Here is a 27,619-nt window from a genome sequence, read left to right as displayed (position 1 = left end):
ATCCACTCTCCACAAGATGATAAAATTCCCGACGAAGGACGGGGTCAGAACCATCTATGGGGAAATGTTTGCAATACATGACGTGTTATCAGTGCCCATACCCCCACTCCCGCATAAGAAAGCAGGTGAATCATGTCTCAACCCCGGTCGGGCTTGACTCAAAGTAGAAATCTGCATCGCATGTCCGCCCTTGGGCAGTAATAATAAGCCAATCTCAAGGCGCCACCAGCATATCTCGTCTCAAGGTACAACCATTCCTTTTGATTTATTTCGGATTAAGAACTAACCCTCGTGCAGGCATTCGACCATAGATACCAGAACGCTAACACTATCAGAAGGCCTCGAGACCCCCAAAAGCGTGCCCGTTGCATTCCTTTCCTTCGACCGAGTTTTTATCCCAAAAAAGAAGGGTATTAACCGGCAAGGTTTTTTCTACAAAGCTGCCTTAAGGGGAAGCTCCACAAATTGCTCGAAGACACCCTTACGGCCAACTTTCAAGCAGTGAGGGGCATTCCCCCTGGAAGCCACCTGATTCGAAGGAGGTGGGGAAACAACAAGCAAAAGGGAGACGAGGTATCGGGCCAAACGGTCAATGTAATCAGACCCCGCCAAAGCAGGAGCATTTACTATTATATCGGGCAATCAAACAATACCCCTTTTTCCATGTAAAAAGAGAAAGGCTCCTTCTCAAACTACGGCAACGTGAAAATCATTGAAGCAACAAAACTCGACCTAAAAATTGATCGACTCGACACAACAACATGTGTATTAAGCCAATGGATCAGAGAATATCTTCTAAACATCTCATTCTCCAAACGGGAAAATCACAGTATACTCTCGACAGAAGCCTATCCGCCAAATACGTCCCGAGATACTCGGAGACTTAAACAATTTAGTGCCCATACGACCCAAAGGTCAGAACCCCGGGCTCATAAAGCCCTCACAATGCAATTTTGAGTTCGCGAGAAGCGGTCTTTAATCTTAAACAAACTCGATGACTCAGAAACAATCGCCAATCGCCGTACACTGGAAAATCAGAAACTGTAAGACCCTAGCGGACAGAATCGGCATAACCAGATCTATTCTACATCACACAAACTGTAATACCTCAATAGGCATGATAAACTGTAAGACCTCAATAGGCATGACAAACTATAAGACCTCAAAAGGCATGAAAATCCCGAAGTTTAGGCTATACACCGCATTTGGAAGAATCCCTAAAGGGCATACACTCGTTGTAGATGCCTAAACTATCATTTGGGATCAAAAATGGCTACAGCCAAATGCACATGACTGGTCAAACCGGCTGATACATCCAAAATAACGCGACTCGATGACGCCCGACTGTCGCTAAAAATCGCAGGCCACTACTTCAAATATACTTCGGAAAGAACCGGTTAAAACAGGCTTCCCTCAAAAGGCAAAAACGAGCTTCGACCATGTCGGCTCCAAATCGCAATAGCATCGATCTACTTGACTTACGAGCTATGAACCTTACGAGGTGCTCGAAACATCGCCAACAACGTCTTGATATCGACGTTCCTCTAGAACCGATGACGGGTCATGCAAAAATACTCTAAAGCACATTAACGAGCAAAAACAAAGCCTACAAAAAACCCCATGGGCAAAAACAGCGTAAGAGCCATTTTCGCCAGCTAAGCAAGCCTACGGGCCTCATATTGAAAGGTCTCTATGACTAAATAGCGTAAAAGCTATTGTCGCCGGCTAAAATTTTTTTTGACAACTTGAGGATTAAAATGAGCTCGAATCGTAACCCGATTCAGAGACTGGATTCGAAATAGTTAACTATACAAGCCTCCGGGCCACAGACTGAAAGGTCTCAAAAACCAAATGGCATAAGTGCCACTATCGCTGTCCAGGAAATTGAGGAAATTTAAGGGTCGATTACAGCTCGAATGGCAATGTGACTCGGAGACTGGACCTGAAAACTGCAATATGCCTAAGGGAATGAGTGCCACTATCATCATCCAGGAAATCAAGGAAGTTTAAGGGTCGATTACAGCTCGAATCGCAGCGCGACTCGAAAACGGGACCTGAAAACTGTAATGTGCCTAAGGGCACGGCATAAGTGCCACTGTTGCCAGTCGAGTAAACCTTCGGGCCTCGCACCCATAAGGTCACTTCAACCCAAAACACAAAGGGCCATCATCATCCGCCCATGCAGGCAGGAAAGATCTTGTGGGTAAATTGAAGCTCGAGTCATAATGCGACTCGGAGACTGGAACCAAAATGATTGAAACGGCAAATGTCCAGGGGACGGAGATAAAAGCAAATACTACCTACCCGCACGGGCACAAAAAAGGCAAGGGTGAGGAAGCTCGAGCCGAAGCCCAACTTGGAGACTAAGCCTAAATAGTCAGGCCAAGTATGGAGGCCCCGGCACCTGCTCATGTCAAGGATCACGCTTAAGAGCCCCATGACCTGTTTGATCAGTCCCAGATCTACGAGGATCCCACCAAACATCAAAACCAGCCTGCCTAATCGAAAGAAATAACAAAGAAAAAGGTACATAAGAGATAAAGCATCAAATTCCTTCTTATATATTACATGCACAAAAAGGCGCATTCTCCATCTACAGGCATATTCTGCATATATCAGAAACAAAGCGACAAAGCGGCAAATACACTCCGCACTAAATAGGCTACAGCTTGTCAAAATTTGCCCTTTATAACTTCAACAAGAAGTGACCAAGCACCATGATTACTCCTCCTTACTCGAGCCAATTCCTCCGGGAAAACGGAGCCCCTTGCACCGACCTCCTCGAGTGTTTCTCTTCGGGATCACCAACGAACATATTCCTTGATCCCCTTCTTTCGGTCGAGGGTTCACTTCAGCTCAACTTGTGCATCAGCAACACCCTTCATACGAATCGCCATCTCCCGATTAGCCTTGGTTCAGCTTAGTGCCACTTCGGCCCAAGCATCAATTATCTCATATCTAAAACTTCGGAAGATCGGATTCGAAGTTTCCCAATCATACTAGGATGAACTTTGGCGCTGCCACAAGGAATTGGACCTCGAAGACAGAGACCTTGGCTGAGGCATTCCTCCCCTCCAAAGCTTGAGCCTGCACTTGAGCCCTTAGCTCCCCATAAACAATTCTAACACGGTTAACGTCACCCTTAAGACTTAAAGGTAGAAAGGGGTGAAGTGCGTACACAAGAAGTCACTTGCTCCATCAAATAGCTCTCGTAGTTTGGGCTCTGATACGCCTCATACTGCTAATACTGCATCTCATCTTCCTTCTCTTCACTAAGGAGCCTAAGGGATTCGCCCTCATCCAAAAAATTTTGAGGCTTGGCCCCTTGACAAAGCAGCTCAAACCTAAGCCTATAATAGGCCCACACGAGGAAGGTCTAGCAGAGGAAGGAAGGCACGACTGCTAAATTCGCCATCGTCATTGGTAGAACCGGCGAAGCGTGAGGCACACCGCCTGAAGTGTATCTATAAATCTCTTCGAACAAATAACAAGGGTTTCAAAGGTGTGGCACAAGAAGCTAACTCCTAGGAGGAACGATTCACCCAAGCCCGGTCTCTACTTCCCCAAATATGCAGCCAGTAAAGGCAGGCTCCGACGAGCCCCGAGGTGGCGAAAGTAGCCTCACATTGCGTTTGGGAAAGGCTGCGACAATTCTAAAACAACCAAGAGCACCAGCCATCAGCACCATATCCGGCGCCGTAGTAATAGTCAACCCCGGAGGCCTCCATCGTGGTAAGATAAAGCCCTAGAAGGCCAACAACGCCTTCGTCAACACAAGATCAACGCACGGCCTCAATGGCTTCTGCCAAAGGAAGCCAGCTAGCAAATGCAGTTGTTTTTAACATACACTCATGCGGAACAGGCCCCGGATGTCGATCTGGATGGTCTAAATGCAGGCAGGCCTCTACCGAGACCGCATTCAAGAAGCCATCTGCATCCCTAAACATGCGCCCTTGGGCAAGCCTCCTCTCAAAGGCCACTATGAAGTCCAAAAACACTACTCACGCCTTTACGGTAAGGATCCGGTGGCCCGAGGTTACTAGTCCTATTCAGGGTCAGAACACAAAGGACCCTACGTGAAGCCATTTTTATCAATCAAATGCTCCAGGAATGATCGAGGTAGCACCTAAGCATGGGTAACTCCTCAACAGAAGTCAATCACATATTCTCCAAAGGGCAATCTAAAATCAGTCCGAAAAGGCCCCTCAGGTACCTAATAATTACCTTCACTCGAGATACAATTCTCGAGAACCAGGACTCCACCAACTATCTCCATGCGATTCGAAGAACCCGACGGCCCGAGCCTATCAGGTCAACTTAGGATCGATCTGAAGTATAACAACAAGCTCGGGAAGAAGCTATACCAATCAATAGAAGATCAAGAAAAACGCTCGCGTCCGAGCCAAGCATCGGCAGCTAACAACGGAGGAAGACGTCCAAGGGCCTCGAAGGGCATGAGAACATACAAAAGCAAGGCAAGAATTGAAAGCAAGAGTCCATAAAAGGTATATTCAGATTCACAAAGATCCATGAACAATGACCCTCGAGGGGTCCTTACATATGGTTACAGAAGCCCGCAAGGGGATCATCATGCAAAAAAGGAAATCCAAAGATATGCATACAGCAAAAGCCTAAGAGTCTAGCCTACTTTTTATATGGCATCTCTTTTGTCATCCCCTAAGGCATATGACCTCAAAGACAATATCTTCCAAGTCCGAGGCCCTCGAGGACCTCATCTTGATTCCTTAGAATGGAATCTTCAAAAGGAAAAAATATTAGGGAAGGAGACGAGAATTGGCTGGGTGAAAAATCTGGCTATCATGAACCCCGCCAGTATCAATCCCACCAAGCCACTTCTTGAGACGTTGCCTCGGCCCGGGAGGAAACAGCCAGCGGGTACCTATGCCACACCCCTAAGAATCCAAAAACGGGTGTAACACGTCGAGCCAAGAGATGAGGGTGAGTAGCGGTGTATAATCCAAGCCCCCTTTTAAGCAGCAGTGCATAGTAAAAAAAATACCTACCAGGGTTGGAAGGAATCGGCCCTCTGCCTCATCACCCCGAGCTGATTGCAACAACAACAACAGCAATATCACGATGGCACAACTCCGTCCAACCGAAAAGAGACCAAGAAAGGAGTCAAGGCGCATATGGCCTCACGCCTCAAAGACTACAAGATGGTAGAGATGCAAGGCAACAGGAAAGGAAGAACAAATAGGAATCGAAGGGAATTTGAATAAAAAAGCCAACCGCAAGGAGCCCAATTTATAAGGGAGGCAGAGCAACCAATGGCATCATTACCACCCTCGAAAAATGTAACGACAGGCGCAATCAATGCATTCATAGAAGCTGAACCCATAGTAACAGTACGATTCCAAAGAGCGAAGAGTCGTAACTTTTTGGGTGATCCAGAAGAAGGGTAAAGGTGAAGCACTTTAATACCTGTTAAAGGAGAGCAGCATCACAGGCATGACGCCGCTACAAGATATCGAGAAATAATATGTTGATACCATTTTTTATCACTTCCCTCTAAGAAACGTGGAGACTATCTATGTGCGGTGAAATTCGGGGGACCGATTTCCCCTTGACATAATGCTTCAAAGGGGACCCCGAAAACACAGGATCTTGGGTCAGTAACTTCCCTCAAAACCTGTCGATGCCATGACAAGAATAACATCGGCTGAAGGCCCGACGAACGCAAGAATCCCCCCGAGGAATGCACCCGGGGTAGATTAGATCTACATGCGACGTAAAGTTAACAGGCTATCACATCTCATTCTCTTTTGTCATACTACACATCTTGTACTTAGTTTGGGCATCCCCTTCCTATAAAAGGCGGGTCACCAGAATCTTGTAAAGCAACTCCAATCATCCTACTCAAGGGCAATAATATCTTCTCTCTTCCTCTCTTCTCTAATTTGCTTATTCCCCTTGGCTCAAAGCCATTTATCTTCGGTCATTCTTCTTGTTTATCACTTGGTACTGGCTCAAGGTCGTCTCCGTATTCATCGCCTCTTAACTTGTTCTTCATTATATAACTTAATATCGGTTGAAAGAGCCTTGTCTAATTATATCTTTAACTGTTATCCCATCCCTGGCTATCCCTAATAGTTCGAGATCGATACTAATGCCGACCCGAGGTCCCATAGACCATCTCTACATCTGGGCAACAGCCCCTACCTTCGGTTTGGTTACTGCCTTTTTTTTACCCCGCATTTCAGTGTTAAACTTAGCATTCTTAGCATTAACTGCTCTAACAACTAGCTCGAGAATAGATCACGTATTTTTAAAATATCATATACAAATTTAATTGTTGTTACCATTTTCAAGGTAAACACTAATCCTTGCCACCATATCGAGGCTAATCATTGTCTCCGTATTTCGATGAGGCTAATCCTTACCTCCATACCTACATGAGGTTAATTCCTGCCTTTATATCTGCATGAGGTTAATCCTTGCCTCCATATTTGTGTAAGCCTAATCCTTGCCTCCATATTTGCATGAGGCTAATCCCTGCCTCCATATTTGCATGAGGCTAATCCTTGCCTCCATATTTGCATAAGGCTAATCCGTGCCTCCGTATTTGCATGAGGCTAATCCTTGCCTCCCTATATACATGAGGCTAATCCCTACCTCCATATTTGCATAAGGCTAATCCTTGCCTCCCTATTTGCATAAGGCTAATCCTTGCCTCCATATTTGCATGAGGCTAATCCCTGCCTCCATATCTGCATATGGCTAATCTCTGCCTTTATATCTGCATGAGGCTAATCCTTACCTCTGTACTTGCATGAGGCTAATCATTGCCTCTGTATCTGCATGAGGCTAATCCCTGCCTCTATCCTGCATGCAGACTAATCCCTACCTCCGTATTTGCATAAGGTTAATCCTTGCCTCGGTATCTGCATGAGGCTAATTGTAACGACCCGACCGGTCATTTTGAGCTTTTGTGCGTCGTTCAACAGTTTGAGTCCATGAGCAACTTCACTTCAGGTATTATGACTTTTATGCATGGTGGGAATTGAATTCCGGGAAGTTCGAAGTTGATTTGGAAAGAGAATTCTCATTTCGGAAGCTTTAAGTTGAAAGAATTGACTAAGGTTGGATTTTTGAGTAAATGACCTCGGAATCGGGATTCGAAGGTTCCAGCAAGTTTGTATAATGATTTCGAACTTGGGCATATGTCCATACTGGGTTTTGAAGAACCCCGAACATTTCAGCGCCTATTGTGGAAGTTAGCACTTTGGAAGAAATTTCATAAGTTTGGGTTGAAGTGCATTATAGTGTTATCGATGTCCGTTTGGGATTCCGAGTCAGGGAATAGCTCCGTATGGTTATTCTAGAATTGGGAGTGTGAACGGAAGTGAATTCAGAGGTCCGTGGGTCGTTTTAGAGTCATTTGGCTAAAGATAAAATTTGAAGGTTTTGGGGAAGTTTGACCGGAAGTGGACTTTTTGATATCGGGGTCAGAATATAATTCCGGAAGTTGAAGTAGGTCCATAATGTCGAATATGACTTGTGTGCAAAATTTGAAGTCAATCGGACGTGATTTGATAGGTTTAAACATCGAAAGTAGAAGTTTGAAATTCTAAAGTTCGTAAAGCTTGGATTGGAGGTCGATTCGTGGTTTTAGCATTATTTGATATGATTTGAGGCCTCGAGCAAGTCCACAATGTGTTTTGGGACTGGGTGGTATGATTGGTTGGGGTCTCGGAGGCTTCAGGTGGATTTCGGGTGATTAACGGATCGAATTGGAGCTTGAAGGATGGGCTGAAGGGGTCTGGTTGCTGGTGCTTCTGCGGAGGGTTCACCGCAGAAGTGGCGTCGTAGAAGAGAAGAAGGGCACCGCAGAAGCGTTTAGAAGTGAAGGATTAGGGACCGCAGTTGAGAAGGAATTCCTGCATCTGCATGATCGCAAATGCGGTTGGTGCGGCGCAGAAGCGGACTAGGGCAGCTGGAGGAGGACCACAGAAGCGGTATCTGAACCGCACATACAGAACCACAGAAGTGGCTAGGTGACCGCAGGTGCAGAAATGCTGGAGGTAGTGAGGTTCTTTTAAATCGAGGGTTGGGTTCATTTCAACCCCATTTCTTCCAATGGAGCCAATTTTGGAGCAACTTTGAGGTGTCATTTTCACTACCAAGCATGAGGTAAGTAATTTATGCTAGTGTTTAGTTAAATACAAGATTATATACGGATTTGAGCATGAAATTGGTAGAAACTTGGGGTTTGAGGGAAAACCTAGAAAATTGATATTCTTGGAATTTGACCACGATTTTGAGTATGAAATGGAGAGTAAATTATATATTTGAGTTTGTGAGTTTATAGGTAAAGTTTATCTTCAAAAAATTTCGGAATTCGGGCACATGGGCCCGAGGGCCATTTTGTCAACTTTTCGATCAGGGTTAGGAATTGTTACAAAATTGGATTATAATGAGTAATTGAACATATATTAATGGATTTGCATAATTATTGGCTAGTTTTGGAACATTGTGCATCGATTTGAGTCTTTGGAAGGGCGTGGAATGCCGGCTATGGATCTTCCGAGCGAGGTGAGTCTCCTTTCTAACCTTATAAGAGAGAATTGTCCCCATAGGTGAAATAATTGGTTGTGTGCTCCTATTTGTGGGGGCTAAGTATGCACAAGGTGACGAGAGTCCGTGCGTAGCTACTAATATGTGTAAGTCTGGGTAGTCTAGGACCCAAAAGCATGCTATACTTGGAATATCTGTAATCTTATTGGCAGTTGAATTGCTTAAAATCCTATCGAACTGATAAATGAATTTCTAAAAGGATTAGACTTCATTTTCTTAAATCATTAAAAGAGAATTGGCTTTTATTTGGATAAATATTCCCCGATAAATTCTTAATTGACTGTTTGAGCATATATTTCTATGTGTACCTGCGTCGCATGTATGATTCGCGAGCAGGGTGATTGTTTATTTAAATTTGACCGCGTCGCATGTGTGATTCGCGAGCGGGGTAATAGATGTATCTATGGTTCGCGTCGTTCCACCCTCGGCAGTGTACATTTTACATTTCTGTTGGATTGGGCCGTACGACCTCGACATGATTTGCGCATGCTTGTATTGCTTGCCTTGAAACTTATTGAAGTTGTTAGTGCCTCTTCCTGACTTAAGAATATATGTATAAATGATGAAAAGGAATTTGGAAATTTCCTATAAGAGAACGACTTGTTTACTTGCTTCAACCTGTGGAATTACAACCATAATTATTAAAATCCACGATTTAAAATATTATTGATATAACATTAGGGGACCACTAGTAAGTGTCGAAATCGACCTCTCGTCTCTACTTCTTCGAGATTAGGTGGGATACTCATTGGGTACACATTGTTTTCGCACTCGTACTACACTTCTGTGCATTTTTATTGCACAGGCACATGCATTTCTAGTGGCATAGTGGGCGTAGCAGCATGATACGGAGACTTAGGTGAGCTGCACTTCTCGAGACGACCCGCAACCAGCAGAGTCTCTTTCAGATTACTGTATTTATTTTCTGTCTAATATTTTATTCCGGATGGTTATTGTGTTACATTATTTATTATAAATAGCTCATGCACTTGTGACACCGGGTTCTGAGATGACTATGGGTTTATTTAGAAATTTTAAAAGTTGTTAGATGTTTCATTATTTATTCAGAGTAATTTATTGTGCATTGTTTAAATGTAAAAGAAGTGATTTTGGAAATATTTAAAAAGATAATTTAATTAAGTATTTTGGTTGGCTTGCCTGATAGCGGTGTCCGGCGCCATCACGACCCTTAGTAGATTTTGGGTCGTGACAAGGATTGTCCTTTTATTTCGGATGCACCTGTCCTAGACGGACCCAACCCATGTGTTTAGTGCCCAAAGTCAAATTGACATGATGCAAACAAGCATTTCTACTAGGGATCCGGCATGTGGTTATGTTATTCTAGGTATAAAACGTGGGTGTATTTATTCTAAACCTGGCATACCCGAGCGGACAACTCGAACCGGAGGGGGGAGTCAGCGTACCAGGAATACAGAAGCTTCACCAGCTTTGTAATTTATCCGAACCTTGTTCTAAAATTGGGATATGACTCTAACAAAAAAGAAGTTACATGAAATGCACACTTTCCAGATGATTTAGATGACCTAAAGAGAAGAGGGTTTCGTAACAGTTTATATATATGTTTACCTTGAAAATGGTAATTACAATAAAATTTATTTTGTGGTTCTAAAAGTATGTGATCTATCTTTATGCTAGTTGTTTAGGCAATAGATTCTAAGTCAGGTACTTAGAAACTAGATAAGAGCTTGAGAGCAAGGTGATAATCAAACCGAATGGCTGACAACCGGGGCCTCGAGCTTGCTTATTTGAGGCCTCGGGGTTGAGTCTGATGTCTCGCCGAGGGTAGTCGATGTATGACTAACAGTTATAATAAAATTAATGATGGCTCTTTATTCTCTGCGAATGGAGCTGTCATCGTCCCGAGATCTCTTGAAGAATGCCAGGGAGGAGATTGTTGCGCTGTCGTTGGCTAGGTCAGTGGTAGAGGAAAAGGCGTCCTCGTATAAGAAAGATGCCGCTACTGCGAATGAAAAGGCTGGAGACATACTAGCGAGGGTCGAGCAGAAGTTGACTCGAGGTATTTTTCATGCTTGTGCGCAAGCACGGAAGCGGGCCTTTGAGGAAGCAAGTGGCAAGGGCATCGATTTCTCAGTCGAGATCGAGGAGGCCCGAATCATAGAGGAAGAAACTGCCTATTCGGGTGCAACAGATGAGGGTTCCGATGATGACTATGGGTGTGCAGAGTAAATTTAGGTTGTCCTATTCCCTTTTTGTGCCAGGGTTTCTTAAGGAAAGACTTTGTAAATGCTCCCCCGTTGTAGATGTATTTTTTGGGAATATAATGTTTCTTCTTTCCGCTTCTAGTTTTTATGTTCTATGCTTTATTGCTTTTGTCTTCAAATTATGATTGTTGGTTCTTCGGAACATATGCTCGGAGCAGTTGAGGCCTTTGAGATTGGGTACCATCTCAAGATAGGGCTGAGAGTTTTACAGGGTCAATGCCCTTTGAATGTCGAAAGCCCTCGGGGTTGAATGACTCCCGAGTGCTGGTGCGATGATATCACTCAAGTGATATGACTGTGAAATGACCGAAGTGGCCTCACTAGTGCATTTCCCTACAAAATGGTACTGGCATGGTCAGGTTCCATTGTTCCTTAGGGCAGGCGAACGGTTTCCACCTGCTCTATATATGTACTTGCCTTCCCTTTTTTTGAAAACACTACTGTACTAGGTGACCATCTTTTTATAGGGTTTCTCCTCCATGCGCCAAGTTTCCTTCAACTCAAAGCTTTTGCCTGTGTCTTTTTTTCCCATTTCTTTGTTTCACCTTAGCCATGGCCGTTGATCCCAAATCCACTTTCCAAGGAGAGAAGAAATCCGTCCTAACCTCGTACTTGGTCGGTGGCACACTGCCGGCGTCCGGTGAGCGAACGTCGAGATGCTTAGAGATTTTACGTTAGCGAAACCTCCTAATGTTCCGAGCTGCTGGGAGCATACATCAAGGTATATCTCTTCGATAAGGGAGGAGCATCTAGAGGTAGTCAGAAAAGAATGCGGATGCGGAGAAGAAGCGGTGTTGCAGGTACCTTAACCAGAGGAGAGCATTATGGCTCATGTTGAGGGGTTTTTGAACGTGTATATGTACCCCTTTACATTGGGCCCTCTTGATGGGGGTCGTGCTCGATTTTTGTAGGAGGTATCATGTTACCTTGGCACAGGTTCACCCGTTCTTTTGGAAGATAGTGCAGATGATAAGGTATTTTACGGACAAGACTGGGCTCGAGTTCACCCTTAGACATCTCATTAGGTTATATCAATCTTTGCATTACTGAGGCTTGATTACTCTACGACGTCGATCCACTCAGCCCCCTGCCGTTAGTGATGGAGAAGACGAGGACCGAGGGTGGATGAGTCAATTTGTTCAAGTGCGAATAGTCGATGTTATACCTAGAGAATTTCTATCATTTCCTGAGAAATGGAATTTCGTACGTAATTAGCACACTCATGCTTTTACTATTTTTGTCCATTATGAATGTACGTTTTGTGAAGATATTCTCCCTTTTGCCTTTTGTAGAGATCTCCTAGCTGCCGAATGAGGCTCCCGATCTGGCAGAATGGTCTCACAAGCTGGCAACTTGCTCGACTTATGACAAGTGCAAATGGCGAGACCTGTCCAAGGGGAGATGGGAGGCCAAACATCATGGTACATCATGGTAGGTTCTTAGTGTCTTGTTCTCTTAGAAAGGTATAGTGCACTGACTCTGCCAACATAGGTGTTGGAGAATTTTTCGAGGTGAGGCTGTGTCCCCTGGGGAGGAGGAGAGATTGTCGGCCTCAGGGTCGAGGATCAATAATAAACAAAAAGAAACTTCGAGATGTAAGGATGCTCGCAGCGGGGTGAGTCCTTATTTGAGGTTCAAAAGAGACGAATCAGCCGAGCTTCTGACTTCGGAGGCCTACACTCTTGAAAAAACATTTCCCGTTCCCGTCGAAGGTACTTCGATGGATAAAGGTCATCCGGCGCCTCCCTCTTCTCCTACCAAAGGCACTTCGGGGGGAACTAAGCCATCGGATGTATGCTCAAACTTTGGCGAGGCTCAGCGACTTAGATTCATGGTAAACTTTTGTAGCTGGTATGGGCCTCTTTCAGTTTCGTGTCTTCCTTTTCTTATTGAGCTTTATTTTGCAGGCCTTTGACAAGCTTAAGTCCGAGCTACTTTGCCATGAGGCAAGACTGCGGAAAGCTTTGGAAGGGGAGAAATCCCTCAGGCTTCTTTGCACGAAAAAGGAAGATGAGCTAGTATACCTGCGGTATGAGGCGGATCGAAGTCGGAACTACGAAAACCATCTCGAAAGACGAGTAACCTTCATTTCGTGCCGATGTATGCTCCTCCTTCTACTTTCAGAGATTAATATTCCGATATTCCATTGGAGAATGAACGGAAGAGTTGGAACAACTTTGGAGCGAAGTTTGTTACGCCCCACAATATTACGTCGATATCACGATCCGAAATTACACTATGGTGATGTCACACTTCCAGTAAAGTTACGACAATGTTGCACCCTGAAGTATTGTACGTGAAATTTGTCGTAAGGTAATTGACATCAGTCCAAGTAAAAGATTATTTGGAGGTTATAAAGATTATGCTATTTCACAAGTGATCAGTAAATTTGTGAAGGTGAGAGGGGAAGCAAGTCGAAGAAAATGAATTTCATTAAAAAGGGCCAACTTGGGATAAAATACGGGTCGAGTGATAATACCCGATAATTATAAACAAGTATCATGCAAGGTACCATATGACCACGGTAGTGTAATATATAAAGTATATATGAAGTATTTTGAAAATAAATAGAATTTTATGTAAATTGTGATAATTCTTAAATAATGTGGGTAATAGATTAATTACTGGGTAACGAAACATTACCTGGTTAACTAATAAGTGGATAAAAAATTTACGAAATTACACCCCAATAAAATGTGGCAGCCCCTCCCTTTTAGTTAAGGTGACTAACTAGTCACCTTTATGTGTCAAAAGGATCCTAATCTTAAAGTCTTAGTAAGACTTGTGAAATGACATTAGTAGAAATGCATTGGAAACAAGCTTAAGACCATAATCTGCTAAGGACGTTGAAATAGAAGCAAATTCCATTGTCAAAAAAACCAAGCTTCATTTTGGTGACTTTAAATTCACTTCATTCCGTAGACGTCAATCTGTTCTTGGTTTGAAACAAAGAACGTGAACGTGAAAGGAACTATTTCGTTCAAACACTTCAAAAATTTCGATAGAAATTTCAGTCCAAATTTTCCAAGCTTCAAGCATAGGTTTCGTTCAAGAATTTGGCAGAAACAGGTATGTTAAGGCTATCCCTTCTTTCTTTTGGGATGATCCATACAATATGAACGAAATGTGCAAATACACAAATTCCATAAGTGACTCTACTCATAAAAGTAATAGAAATATCTATGTTCTTTAATTCTCATGTGTCATAATATTTTATCATCTGTTCATGGGTCTTAGAAAAATACGAAAGTTGAAAAGATGTTACTTTATGATATTGCTCAGGAGGCAAAGTGGTCTTATGACCTTCCGAATGATTTTGTTGACGTACTTTTCATGCATTGAATTCATGTGCATTGACCCATGACCAGATGGTGTTATATACGCGTATATATGTAAATATATATATATGGAATGGGAAAAGGTTATGGCGTTATATACACACCACCACCTAATCAGCTGGTATATGATGATGATATTGCCCATAGTGACCGAAATATGATTCAAACGGCGTTATATACGCATATATATGTAAGTATGATTCAAACGGCATTATATACGCGTATATATGTATATGGGATATGGGAAAGGTTATGGCGTTATATACGCACCACCACCTGATCAGCTGGTATACGATGATGATTTTGCCCACAGTGGTCGATATGATATGATAGGAGGCCCTCAGAGGCTGATGATATTATGAAATATGTACCTATGCACGACATGACATTCATACGCATATGCATGATGTTAAAATTAATTTATGATTTACAAAGTTATTCAGGCTTACAGGTTGAGTCATGTACTCTATATGTCTTCCACATCTCTCATGTATTTACTTATGTGCCTTACATACTCAGTACATTATTCGTACTGACGTCCCTTTTGCCTGGGGACGCTGCGTTTCATGCCGCAGGTCCCGATAGACAGGTCGAGAGCCCTCCAAGTAGGCTATAAGCTCAGCGAAAGATGTTGGTGCGCTCCATTTGCTTCGGAGTTGCTTGTTTGGTAAGTATGATTTAGACATGTATTGTTTGGCATGGCGGGACTCTGTCCCAACCCTTATGACATTTATGTATTCTTAGAGGCTTGTAGACATATGTCGTGTACATAAAAGATTGTACGACCTTGTCAGCCTATGTTTTTAGTTTATAAAGGATCATGTTGGCCTATTAGGCCCGTATGCATGTGTATATGATGATGTATTAAGAAAGATACGTTAGGTTGGTACTCAGTTAAGTAAAGTACCAGGTACCCATCCCGGCCCATCGGTTTGGGTCGTGACAAAAGTGGCATCAGAGCAGTTCTGTCCTAGGGAGTCTACAAGCCGTGTCTAGTAGAGTCTTGTTTATGGGTGTGTCGTGCACCACACTTATAAGTAGGAGGCTACAGGGCATTTAGGATTGTCACTCTTTCTTCTTACTCTAGATCGTGTGGTAGAGCTCACTTATAAGAATACAAGTTCTGAAATTCTATTTTATTCGTAATAAGACGATGCCTAAATCCGAAAAGAAGGTTGGAAAAAGAGATTGTTGTGGAAAAGCTAAGTGAGAGGAATTGGATTTTTTTATGATGCCTACGATAAGTAAATGTGAGGTCTTTAGCAGATCATGGGTGTACTGAAAGATGTAAGCTTCCTGATAAGAAGCCTTAAGGTAAGAATGCCTATCCATCTTTATGGTGAAAGACAATGAGAGATTAAGAAGATAAATACAAGTATCAGCAAGCAAAAGAAGCAAGATGAAGAAGGGTACGAGGCGCCCAGTTAATAAAGGTTAACAACATTAATAATTGAGGCAGAGGAACATATGCTTTTTGAGTTATATTCAATAGTAATAGAGGTATATACAATTGGTTGCACCCATTCCAGATATGCCCTATGGGGATTAACAGAAGTAGTATAAGAAGATATGATGGATGAATTGTTTGTGTCAGTTGACATTTTCGAAAAATATTGCAAATATGCTAATAGATATCTTTATGAGACACCGGATGATGCCCTCTGAAATAGTGCAGCCAGTTATGAGTACCACAAAGACATGCACTATAAGCCTTAACGGAATAAATATTACCTTAGTGTGGCTCGTGTCTCTAGTAAAGAGAGAACGTTAAGCAACTTGAAGAGTCATTGGATAGAGCAAAGGGAAGCTAAGAGCAAAAGAATCTTTTGTTCAAGTTTTTATAATAAAGTGATAAACATAAATGTTAGCGGGAAATAAGAAAAGAGTTAATAAAGAATTATTAGTAAGATGTGACACATGTATGACAACGGTATATCAAAAGATGACAATGTTACAAAATCTATAGTCAAGTGAAGGGAGAAACGAGAAGTGACATGCCTTAGGACAAAAAAAGAGTATAGGCCATAAAGTCATATCCTCACTTCGAGAAACAAGTTTGCGACGCTAACGTGATTCAGAAGAAAAAGTTAGACCCCAGAGTAATTGAAGTCAGCATGGACTGGTGGAAAAAGATGAGCTAAACATGAATTAGGGACTGAGTAATTTGATAGTGATCGGCATCATGAGAACTTCATATTGCTTTCCGGCGATAATAGAATGGACCACAGAGGACGTTTCATGAGAAACTCAGAGAATGGTTATTCAGGAAGATGCTTCCCTATAACAAGCAATGCGAGCAACGTTCATCTTAAGGGACTGTATATGCCAGCTATACTAAATGTCACCATCGCGAGTGAGTAACTTTGTTATCCTTGGTACAGAAGGATTGTCGCAAGGCGAGTAAGGGTCATCGATGATGTGAAAAGACACCAATAATGAAGAGGTAACTCATCTATAGGTAGATCCTCGTGGCTTCAACTCTTAGTACTTCCCTAAAGAGGGGAATATGGAGTGATGTGGTGTTAAGTCAGAATTAAGTAGTTCCAGTAACTACGAAATTGTAAAGGAAGAATGCAATAAAAATAAGAAAGGGATGAGATTACACTTGTCCAAATGCAATAGATATGCTACGATTCCAGAACATTATGCAAACATGACGTCACGAAGAGGAAGTAAAGGTTCCTTCCCGAGTTGTTATTAATAAATAAGGAGCCAGTGCGAGACGTAAGTTAAGAAAAAGAAAATAACCCAAGAAAGATTATGAGGAATATTGATATGAGAATGGGCCAACGAGTAGTTAGTAATTGGTCAGGAAGATCCCAGTTATGGCTAAACAGGAGGTTATAGACGAGTCATCAGATCGTGTAAGATAAACATAGCTTCAAAGAATATCATTATAATACTTGAGATATATTCAAACAAGAGTCCGGGCAGTTAAAGGTATTGTATGAGTGTTACGGGCATAAAAGAAAGTCCACTGGGAAGGCAGTCAAAATATCATTTCAGAAGCAACCATACAAGCACAAGGGCATGGAAATAAGCAACTACGGATGATTATAGTCAATAAGGACATCAAAAAGGTCCCTAATAAGCTCACAGCTTTACGAGAGTTAAGGGTTCTCCCTAAACGAAAGACTAGCTGAGGAGATAAGAAAGAAGGTTTTAACCTAGGCACATCGATCTAAAAAGGAAATGGTCGTGTAACAACAATCTCGCAACCACATTGTAAGCATTCCAAAGGAAAATGGCACCTACCGTGGCTAATGAACGGAAAGTAAGAATTAAAAGTAATATTCGAGATCATATGAGTTGTATGAAAACTCTAGCAAGTGTGGGCACTAAGATAAGCTAAGTATCGACGTAATAAGGGGGCACAAAGACCAGGAAAAGTAATAGCTTACGTTGAAAGAAAGCTAAGAGGGAACGAAAGAATCATTCGATCAATGATCCAGAGTTAGTACATTATGGATACACTCAAGATTTTGGAATATTATCCAGGCAGCATATTTGTTGACAACCATACAGCCATAAAAGACTCTGATATAAGTTAAAAGAAATAATTGAGCCCAAGGCATAGACAACGGATTGAATTGTTAGAAGATTATGTCATGGATATTCCATAACATCCATGAAAGGTTAAGCTAATAACTGATACCAGGAACCACAGATCGTAAAATAGCTTAAGCCGACGTAAAAGCCAATCAGAAAGAGGAAACTAAAGAGTTGCATCACCCAAGTAAATCAGGAGTCTGATTATTGGACCCAAAAGAAACATTGTGATCGAGAACATTGCAGGATCTCCCTTAGAATCAGAGGTACGAGATATATAGTACAAAAACCATAGTCTATAACAGCTCTATGATGAAGCTAGTTAAAAAAAAGAGTAACAGCCTCCGAAAGGAGTCAGCATGAAGCTCCCACCGGATTGTAGTATTATAATAGAGCTTCAATTTGTGGTGTGAATCATACCTATGTAGAAGGGAGGTTATGAAAGATGTAGAAGATATGATGTGAGATTTTAAGTAAGTAAGGTAAAGGTGAACAACGTACGAGATACTCAAACGCAGAAAGCTGTGGATAATCCTTATTTCGAATAGAAGGTTATAAGCATGTGGATCCAATAACTGGGAATGATAGAGGCATCGTCGGCGGCATGTCTTCCAGCCTTTGATTTCTAAGTACTGGGAGATCTAGTTAACAAAATAGAAAAAAGTTAGAGATGATGTGATGTCTCGCTTGACGTTCCAAAATAACATAAGAAAATCTATGGTGCAAGAAAGTTGAAGGAAAGTTTACAAATGGATATGCATAGGTCGCAAGCTAAAGTATGGTAGAGTGATAAAGTTTTAAGGAAGCATGAGTAAGGATGAGGAAAGACAAATGAAAAGGTGACGAGAATGGATAAGTCATTAGGATTAACCCCTAGGGGCAAAATATTACGTAAGAAGTTTTAAGTTATCAATGGTATATTGTAGATCAATATTGAGGAGAATTAACAATAGATGAAAAAAAGTCACAAAGTATGAGATGAGATTGGATCGTCATTCTAAAGATGAGCAGTAATGAGAAAGCATTAAAGGACTTAAATTTATACATATGGAATAAGCAATGAGAGTAAGTTGGGATTTGGTAGCAGACCTAAGCAACGATAAATTAAAGAGTTATGGCAGTAAATTCATACGGATGGCTAAACGGACCTATGCGATGAGATATAGCAATATTTGTGAATTCAACAAAGTACCGAGCGAAGAACTTCAGTATACTCATATATTCCCAAAGGGACATCTTATCAAGCTCTACATATGAATCCTAGAGATTAGGCACACTTACAAAGTCAAAATTGTACAGGCTGCATGATGAAAGGTAGTAACAGTTACGAGATTGGGAGGATTTCGACTACAAGTTGTGATGTGAGAAGGAGCCTAAGGGGGGAATGCCCTGGAATTTTGGATTCATTCACAGAACAGTCGCCTAGATGGCAAGGGAAGTTCTAAAGTATTCGGAAGGTAAAAGTTAAGAAAATGATAAGTGCATCACTCAACATTCGAGGACGAATGTTCCAAAAGGGGGGAATAATGTTACGCCCCGCAGTATTATGTCGATATCATGTTCCGCAGTATTACATTATGGTGATGTCACACTTCCAGTAAAGTTACGACGATGTTGCACCCTGAAGTATTGTACGTGAAATTTGTCGTAAGATAATTGACATCAGTCCAAGTAAAAGATTATTTGGAGGTTATAAGGATTATGCTATTTCACAAGTGATCAGTAAATTCGTGAAGGTGGGAGGGGAAGCAAGTTGAAGAAAATGAATTTCGTTAAAAATGGCCAACTTGGGATAAAATATGGGTCGAGTGATAATACCCGATAATTATAAACTAGTACCATGCAAGGTACCATTGACCACGGTAGTGTAATATATGAAGTATATATGAAGCATTTTAAAAATAAATAGAATTTTATGTAAATTGTGATAATTCTTAAATTATGCGGGTTATAAATTAATTACCGGGTAACGAAACATTACCCGGTTAACTAATAAGTGGATAAAACATTTACGAAATTACACCCCAAGAAAACGTGGCAGCCCCTCCCTTTTAGTTAAGGTGACTAACTAGTCACCTAGTTAGTCACCTTTATGTGTCAAAAGGATCCTAATCTTAAAGTCTTAGTAAGACTTGTGAAATGACATTAGTAGGAATGCATTGGAAACAAGCTTAAAACCATAATCTGCTAAGGACGTTGAAATAGAAGCCAATTCTATTTTAAAAAAAAACAAGCTTCATTTTGGTGACTTTAAAATCACTTCATTCCGTAGACGTCAATCTGTTCTTGGTGTGAAACCAAGAATGTGAACGTGAAAGGAACTATTTCGTTCAAACACTTCAAAAATTCCGATAGAAATTTCAGTCCAAGTTTTCCAAGCTTCAAGCATAGGTTTTGTTCAAGAATTTGGCAGAAACAGGTATGTTAAGGCTATCCCTTCTTTCTTTTGGCATGATCCATACGATATGAACGAAACGTGCAAATGCACAAATTCCATAAGTGACTCTACTCATAGAAGTAATAGAAATATCTATGTTCTTTAATTCTCATGTGTCATAATATTTTATCATCTGTTCATGGGTCTTAGAAAAATACGAAAGTTGAAAAGATGTTACTTTATGATATTGCTCAAGAGGCAAAGTGGTCTTATGACCTTCCGAATGATTTTGTTCACGTACTTTTCATGCATTGAATTCATGTGCATTGACCTATGACCAGATGGAGTTATATACGCGTATATATGTAAATATATGTATATGGAATGGGAAAAGGTTATGGCGTTATATACACACCACCACCTGATCAACTGGTATATGATGATAATGTTGCCCATAGTGGCTGAAATATGATTCAAACGGCATTATATATGCATATATATGTAAGTATGATTCAAACGGTGTTATATACGCGTATATATGTATGTATATATGTATATGGGATATGGTAAAGGTTATGGCATTATATATGCACCACCACCTGATCAGCTGGTATACGATGATGATTTTGCCTACAGTGGCCGATATGATATGATGGGAGGCCCTCAGAGGCTGATGATATTATGAAATATGTACCTATGTACGACATGACATTCATACGCATATGCATGACGTTAAAAGTAATTTATGATTTACAAAGTTATTCAGACGTACAGGTCGAGTCATGTACTTTATATGTCTTCCATATCTCTCATATATTTATTTATGTGCCCTACATACTCAGTACATTATTCGTATTGACGTCCCTTTTGCCTGGGGACGCTGCGTTTCATGCCCGCAGGTCCCGATAGACAGGTCGAGAGCCCTCCAAGTAGGCTATAAGCTCAGCGAAAGATGTTGGTGCGCTCCATTTGCTTCGGAGTTGCTCGTTTGGTTAGTATGATTTAGACGTGTATTGTTTGGTATGGCGGGACTCTGTCCCGGCCCTTATGACATTTATGTCTTCTTAGAGGCTTGTAGACATATGTCGTGTACATAAAATATTGTACGGCCTTGTCGGCCTATGTTTTGAGTTTATAAAGGATCATGTTGGCCTATTAGGCCCGTATGCATGTATATATGATGATGTATTAAGAAAGATGCGTTACGTTGGTACTCAGTTGAGTAAGGTACCGGGTACCCGTCTCGGCCCATCGGTTTGGGTCGTGACAAAGTTAGTCGGGTTAAACGCAAGCGTAACAAGCTAAAGGCTCAAGTAGATGCCAAAGTTGCGACCAAGGAGGATGCTTTGGCCAAGGCTTCCTCCCTAAAGGTGAAACTCCGGAATGCTCGGGCAAACAGTTCTGTCAGAGCGAATATGATTACAAGTCTCGAGTATGAGCTGTTGAAGATGAAGGCCGAAGTTGTGGATGCTCGGGCCGAAGCTGTAATGAGCCGCACTAAGGCTGATAAGAAAGTGGCAGTCTATTTGAAGGATGTTGCTGATGCTAGAGCTGAGCTAATAAAGGCTCTTGACCGTGGGAGCAGGAGCAAGGAATATGCTCGGTACAAATCTCGGAGGCAGACCCTCGAGGAGATCCATGTTAGGGGCTTTGACATCTTGGAAGAAGTGAAACAGGCAAAGGCGGATGAAAATGACGCTTGTGAGCAAGTGATTTTTGCCCTATATGAATTGCTCCTATAAAAATCAAAGAAAATAGATTTTTCCAATTATTTGCCATTTTATAGGATTTTGTAGGATTTTTATTAATTGTTTGCATTTTTGTGCACGTTTAATTCTTATTAAAATTATGAAAAAAAACAAAATACCATGCATTGTATTTAGATTTTGTTTTATACTTTTTTAGAATCAATTAGTTAATTAATTGTTGTATTAAAAATGAAAATCACAAAAATAGCTCATTTTACATTTTTACTTTTTTATTTTTAGATTATTAATTTTTATTGTGTTTTGATTTAGTATCAAGTAACTTTTATAATTAGATAATTAGTTAGTTTTGCAATTTAGATTAATTTAGGATTTTTAATTAAAAAATTATAAAAAGAAAAAAGAAAAAAGAAAAATAAGAAGAGAATTTGAAAGAGGGGGTTTTAATTCAAAATTGGGCTATTCTTATACACAAAATCTGGCCCAAATCACTCAAAGCTCAAAAACCCTACCCGGTCAAACCTGGGCGACCTTGTTGACCCGCCCAAATACCATTTTAATCTCAGCCATTTACTCAATTCAATCCAATGGTCTAGATTTCTCCCCATCCCCATATAAAAATCCACTTATAACACCCCAAAACTCTAAACCTAATTTCCCCATCTCCCAAAACGGCACCCTCACTCCTCCTCCACCTTCTGTCGTGCCACCACCGCCCATATTCACCGAAAAATTCCCCTCTAACCATCACATAGTCTCTCCTCTCATTCCTTTCCATGTGGCTTGACAAATAACGGATTTTGTACAAATCGAATCTTAGTCCTTCTCCCTCACGCACTCATCTTATTTGAAATAAATTTGAAGACGAGATTAGGATAAATGGGAGGCGTAGGATTGAGTCTCACGCGATCTACTCCCTCCACTTGTCTTTTACTCGTTTCAAGAATTAGAATTTCGGATTTTTCTAAAGAGGGTAAGATTTTTTTTCATGAGGGAGATTTTTCTATATATTGGGGGTCGTCCTGCTGTTTTGGAAGAAGAAAAATTGGAGCACTTGGAGAATCCTCAGATTTTTTGGACTAATTTTTTTTTCAGTTTTTACCAGCGAAAAAAAAAGAAAAGGAAAAAAATTGTTTCAATCATCTTCTTCTACTTTTGATTTTTTTTGGTTCTTAAGTCTGGAGTTTCTCAGCTTGTTTGAAAGTTGAAGGGAAAGCTGTGGTTGTTTCCTTGCTAGTTTTGTTTTCACTTTGTGGCTGGATTTCATCATCTTCTTTTGAGTATCTTGGTTCGTCTTTGTTTGCTGCTAGAGGTTGAAATAGCTTCAGGGTATATGGATTACTATAATGTCGTGATGTTCCTTTAAAGGTATATTTTCAATACATGTACATTGAAGTAAAAGAATAGTTCATATTCAATATGTAACTAGACCAAAATTTCTAACGTCTTATAGGAATTGCTTTTATACTTGAAATTCAACTTTCCTCTCCTTAAGCCTAAACAATATTAAAACATTTTCTTTCTTATTTTATGTGCTGCACACAAAAGGGGACATATTGTTTCTTCCTTTTTTCCTTTAATGTTGAATATTTATTGCATTTTATCTTAAAATTATTAGGTATAATGTTGCGTGATATGTTTCTGATTTCTAACTATTTTTTTTCTAATTAATCTGTTTGTTCTTTTCATTCTTTCTTGTAGTTTTATTTTTAGATATTGACTTCCGTAGTTTAGCATTTTAATCTCTTGAAATAGAAAATGAAATGTTAGGTGTTGATTTTGAATTAAAGCACAGTGCTTGAGACAAATAAAATTTACATGTTCAATATTTTCCAGTGAAGAGTCCATTATCCTTATTTTTTTTTCCTGAAAACAAGTTTTGTTTTGTTTTTTTATGGGATCTTCAATCCATTTGGAACGTTTGTTTGTTGCTGGGATTTTTTTTATTTATTCATTTTTCTTTTTAAAAAAAAGGGACAACCATTTGAATCTGGGGTAAGGTAAAAAATGCAATTTGGGTCTAGGATAGGCCAAGAAGAAATGGGCCTATAATGTGGTGGGCTTTAGGTTATGGATTGGACATAAATAAGGTAGGTTAGGCCTCCGTTAAATTCGAATCCATACCTCATGACCTCACAATAATCTCAAAGATTAGGAAAGTAAACGCTCGTAGTTTGCTTTAGGCGCGACCTAGACTATTGTTGTGATTATGTATTCGTTCGCGTAATATAATCATGAATTTCGTTCTAAAAATAAATCGAGGGATGCGTTCGTGCAACTTCGACCAAAATTTTTCCTTAATAATTAATAAAGCGCGATTAATTGTGGACAGATACGCGTGACATGATTTTTGACGCGCCAAAGGAAATGAGTATACGTACACGTAACTCAATTCTTTCATTACGAACAAACCAAGTGATTAAAAGTGATAAAAAGATAAATGCACATAGGTCCTAAAATGAGTAGTTAAACAATTTAAGCCAAGTATGAATGTCTAAGCGACCATGCTAGAACCACGGAATCCGAGAAGGCCTAACACCTTCTCCCGGGTTACCATAATTCCTTATCTAAAATTTTTGGTTCGCATACTTTTAAATAAAGTTGAAAATTTCCTCGATTTGGGATTTCAAAATAAACCGGTGACTTGGGACACCAAATAAACTATTCCAAGTGGTGACTCTGATAAATTAAATAAAATAATCTCATTTCGAGTAATGTCACTTTAATTGGAAAAACCCCCTTATATACCCCCTCGGGCGGGTGTAAAAAGGAGGTGTGACAGCTCTGGCGACTCTGCTGGGGAAAAAACTCTGAACTTCTGGTTTAGGGTTCAAGAATTCGAGCTTGTTAATGTGATTTTTACTTGGCTTTATTTATTGTTTGTATTACTGTATTTTGTGTACCTAATGTGCTAATTGCCGCTTATTTACCGCTTTGATATTACTTGAGCTATATTAAACTGTCTCCATACGCCTCCCTTCTGAGTCTTCTAAAAAATGGTGCACACGTTCGCGTGGCCCACTTTTTCTATTATAAGTTATACCAAATAGAACGAGGCTGGGCCAGCAACAAGGCCGGGTAGACTTTCATGCTCCCGGTACATTGCCCCATCTTCGGCTCGAGTTGTTCGCTCGGGTAAGCCAGGTCTAGAACAAAACCCCAGGTTAAACATAGAGTAACGTAACCTCATGCCGGATACCTAGTAGGAATGTTTATTTGCATCGCGTGCATTTGACCTCGGGGACTCAACATAGGGGTTGGGTCCACCTAGGACAGGTGTACCCAAAATAAAGACCATCCTAATGCATCCTACGTGCTATGTGAATATTTATTTATTTCGGCTTGCATGTTGACCAGCTATGGAAAGTAAATCAAGGGAAAAACCCAGTGTGAGGTAGGATAGAGAATTCACCCGACTCTGAAAATTCCGGTATTTGAAAATGCCTCGAAACTCTGCCAAAATTTTCGGAAAAAAAAAAAGAAAAAATTAAAATGTATTTCAAAAAACAAAAATGAAAGTGAGTCAATATCATGCTTTTTCCAATTATGTCAAAACTGACCGAACTACGCGGGTCTGATTCTCATCGGATGTGAGATACGTAGGCAAACCTCATCGGTTCCGACCCCAATTTTCAAAACTTAGAAATATTTTCCTTTAGTTCCTTTTTTAGAATTCTTTCCTTGGAAAATTCAAAAAAAAAAAGAAGTTTTTAAAAGTCAAAAAAAAGTAGTTTCCTTATTTCTAAAGTCTTTCATACGGAAAAATAAATAAAAAGAGAAAACAAAAATCAAAATCCAAAATACGGGTTTCCTTTATTTTGAAGTATTTTTTCCAAAAATTCAAAAAAAAGAATTAACAAAATTTATTCCTTGTTTAAAAAAGTCTGTCACTAAAAACAATATTTTGAAAAATCGAAGTCCAAAAATATTTTCGCTTTTCTTTAGAAGTGTTTTTGTAAATAAATAAAAACTCAGAAATCCAAAATATTTTCTTAAAAGTCCCTCTTTTGAAAATTAAGAGGTAACTTCCAAAATCCAAAAAATATTTTCTTTCTTCTTTAGAAAAAGAGAAAACAAATGAAAATTCAAACAAAAATATTTTCTTTTTAATTTAAAATTGCCAAAATTCAAATCAAAAGCAAATGAATTTTTAGAAGTCTTTCATTCAAAAAAGCAAACCAAAAATCAAAATCAAAATCAAAAAATCAAATAAATATTTCCTTTCTTCTTTTAAAGCATTTCTATCAAAAATTCCAAAAAAAAAAGAGTTAGCTTATTTACTCTATTCTCGATCTCCCCAAACTACGCAAGATCTGATTCATGCGGCGTCATGATCCGTAGGCAATCCCCATGGGATTCGACCATAGCCATAAAATTAATTGAGTGAAAAATAAACTGAAAAAAAAAAATTGAGTGAAAATAAAGAAAATTGAAAAAAGAAGCGACATAAAATAAAAGAGTGAACAAAAAGAAAAGAAAAGAAAAAAAAGTGCCAAAAAATAAAAGAGCAACAGAAACGAAATGAAAAAAATCAAGAGTGATTAAGAGAGGCAGAAATAAAAGAAAATGGATACATACTGAAAGGGTTAACTAAGGCCGGGATGAAACATGCAACCGTTCAAACACATGGTAGAAACATTTAACTATTTAGGTGCATTGCATCTAAACGTGCGATTTTCTATATGTTAAGCGTCACAAAACTAACAAGGTTGTTGGTTGTTCAAACTAGTCAGGTTTTGGTGGTTGGTTTTATTGGTAGTCTAGTGTCACGACCCAAAAATCCCTCCAAAGAAGTCGTGATGGCACCTAGTTTCTAAACTAGGTAAGCCTAACTTTTACTGTAATAATATGGGTATTTACTAACTTTAAATTAAATTACTCTGAACAAAATATAATTCCCAAAACCGGTAGTACAAGTCATCAGCTTTTTTCTAAGAGTTATACACAATAAGTACATCACTGTTCCGAACAAAAGGAACATATGGAAATAAGTACAATTGAAGGTTACTCCGAGGACCGCGAAGGCTGCAGTAGGTTTATCTCGAGTCTCCACTGCAATGAACAGCTACTATTGATCAAATACCTGGATCTATACACAAAAATGTACAGAAGTGTAGTATCAGCACAACCGACCCCATGTGCTGGTAAGTGCCTAGCCTAACCTCAGCGAGGTAGTGACGAGGCTAGAACCAGACTACCGAATAAACCTGTGCCATATAGTTTACAAAAATAATAGGAAGCAGATAACAACGATGGCAACAATGATCAACCAGTGAGATAAATAGCAGGCAACAAGAACACCATAAATGTTTCTCAACAAATAATAAATACAAGTGCAATCAATTAATCAAGTCCTTCAAATATAAATCTTTCGCCTATAAATCCTTCAAGTAATAATCTCTAAGATAATATGTTTTTCAATAAATATATTTTGAATATATTTCCTTCAAATAGATATCTTTCAGATAAGCATCTTTCGAATATAATTCTTTCGAGTAAAGGTCACCTTGTGACACCTCATTTCATAATCATAAATAATATAGGTCTAAACCCATTTTCATATTTTCACGGCACCTTGTGCCCATATTTATGTCACAGCCGCACGGACAACTCACGTGCCTTTAAATAAAACCATAATATTTTTCCCGGCACCTTGTGCCCACATATTTCTGTCTCACATTGCACAACAATATTCTCATGTTACTCAGCTCATGGGTTCCATAACCCAATACAATTAAGAATGTTCAAGGAGCCTCATTCAATTAACATAAAGTAGAGTACAACTTCCAACCCAATTAGGAAATCAACGAG

The sequence above is a fragment of the Nicotiana tabacum genome, chromosome 3 (assembly GCF_000715075.1).
Source record: "Nicotiana tabacum cultivar K326 chromosome 3, ASM71507v2, whole genome shotgun sequence".
In the NCBI taxonomy this organism is placed as follows: Eukaryota; Viridiplantae; Streptophyta; class Magnoliopsida; order Solanales; family Solanaceae; genus Nicotiana; species Nicotiana tabacum.
Note: the sequence above shows the minus strand (reverse complement) of the source record.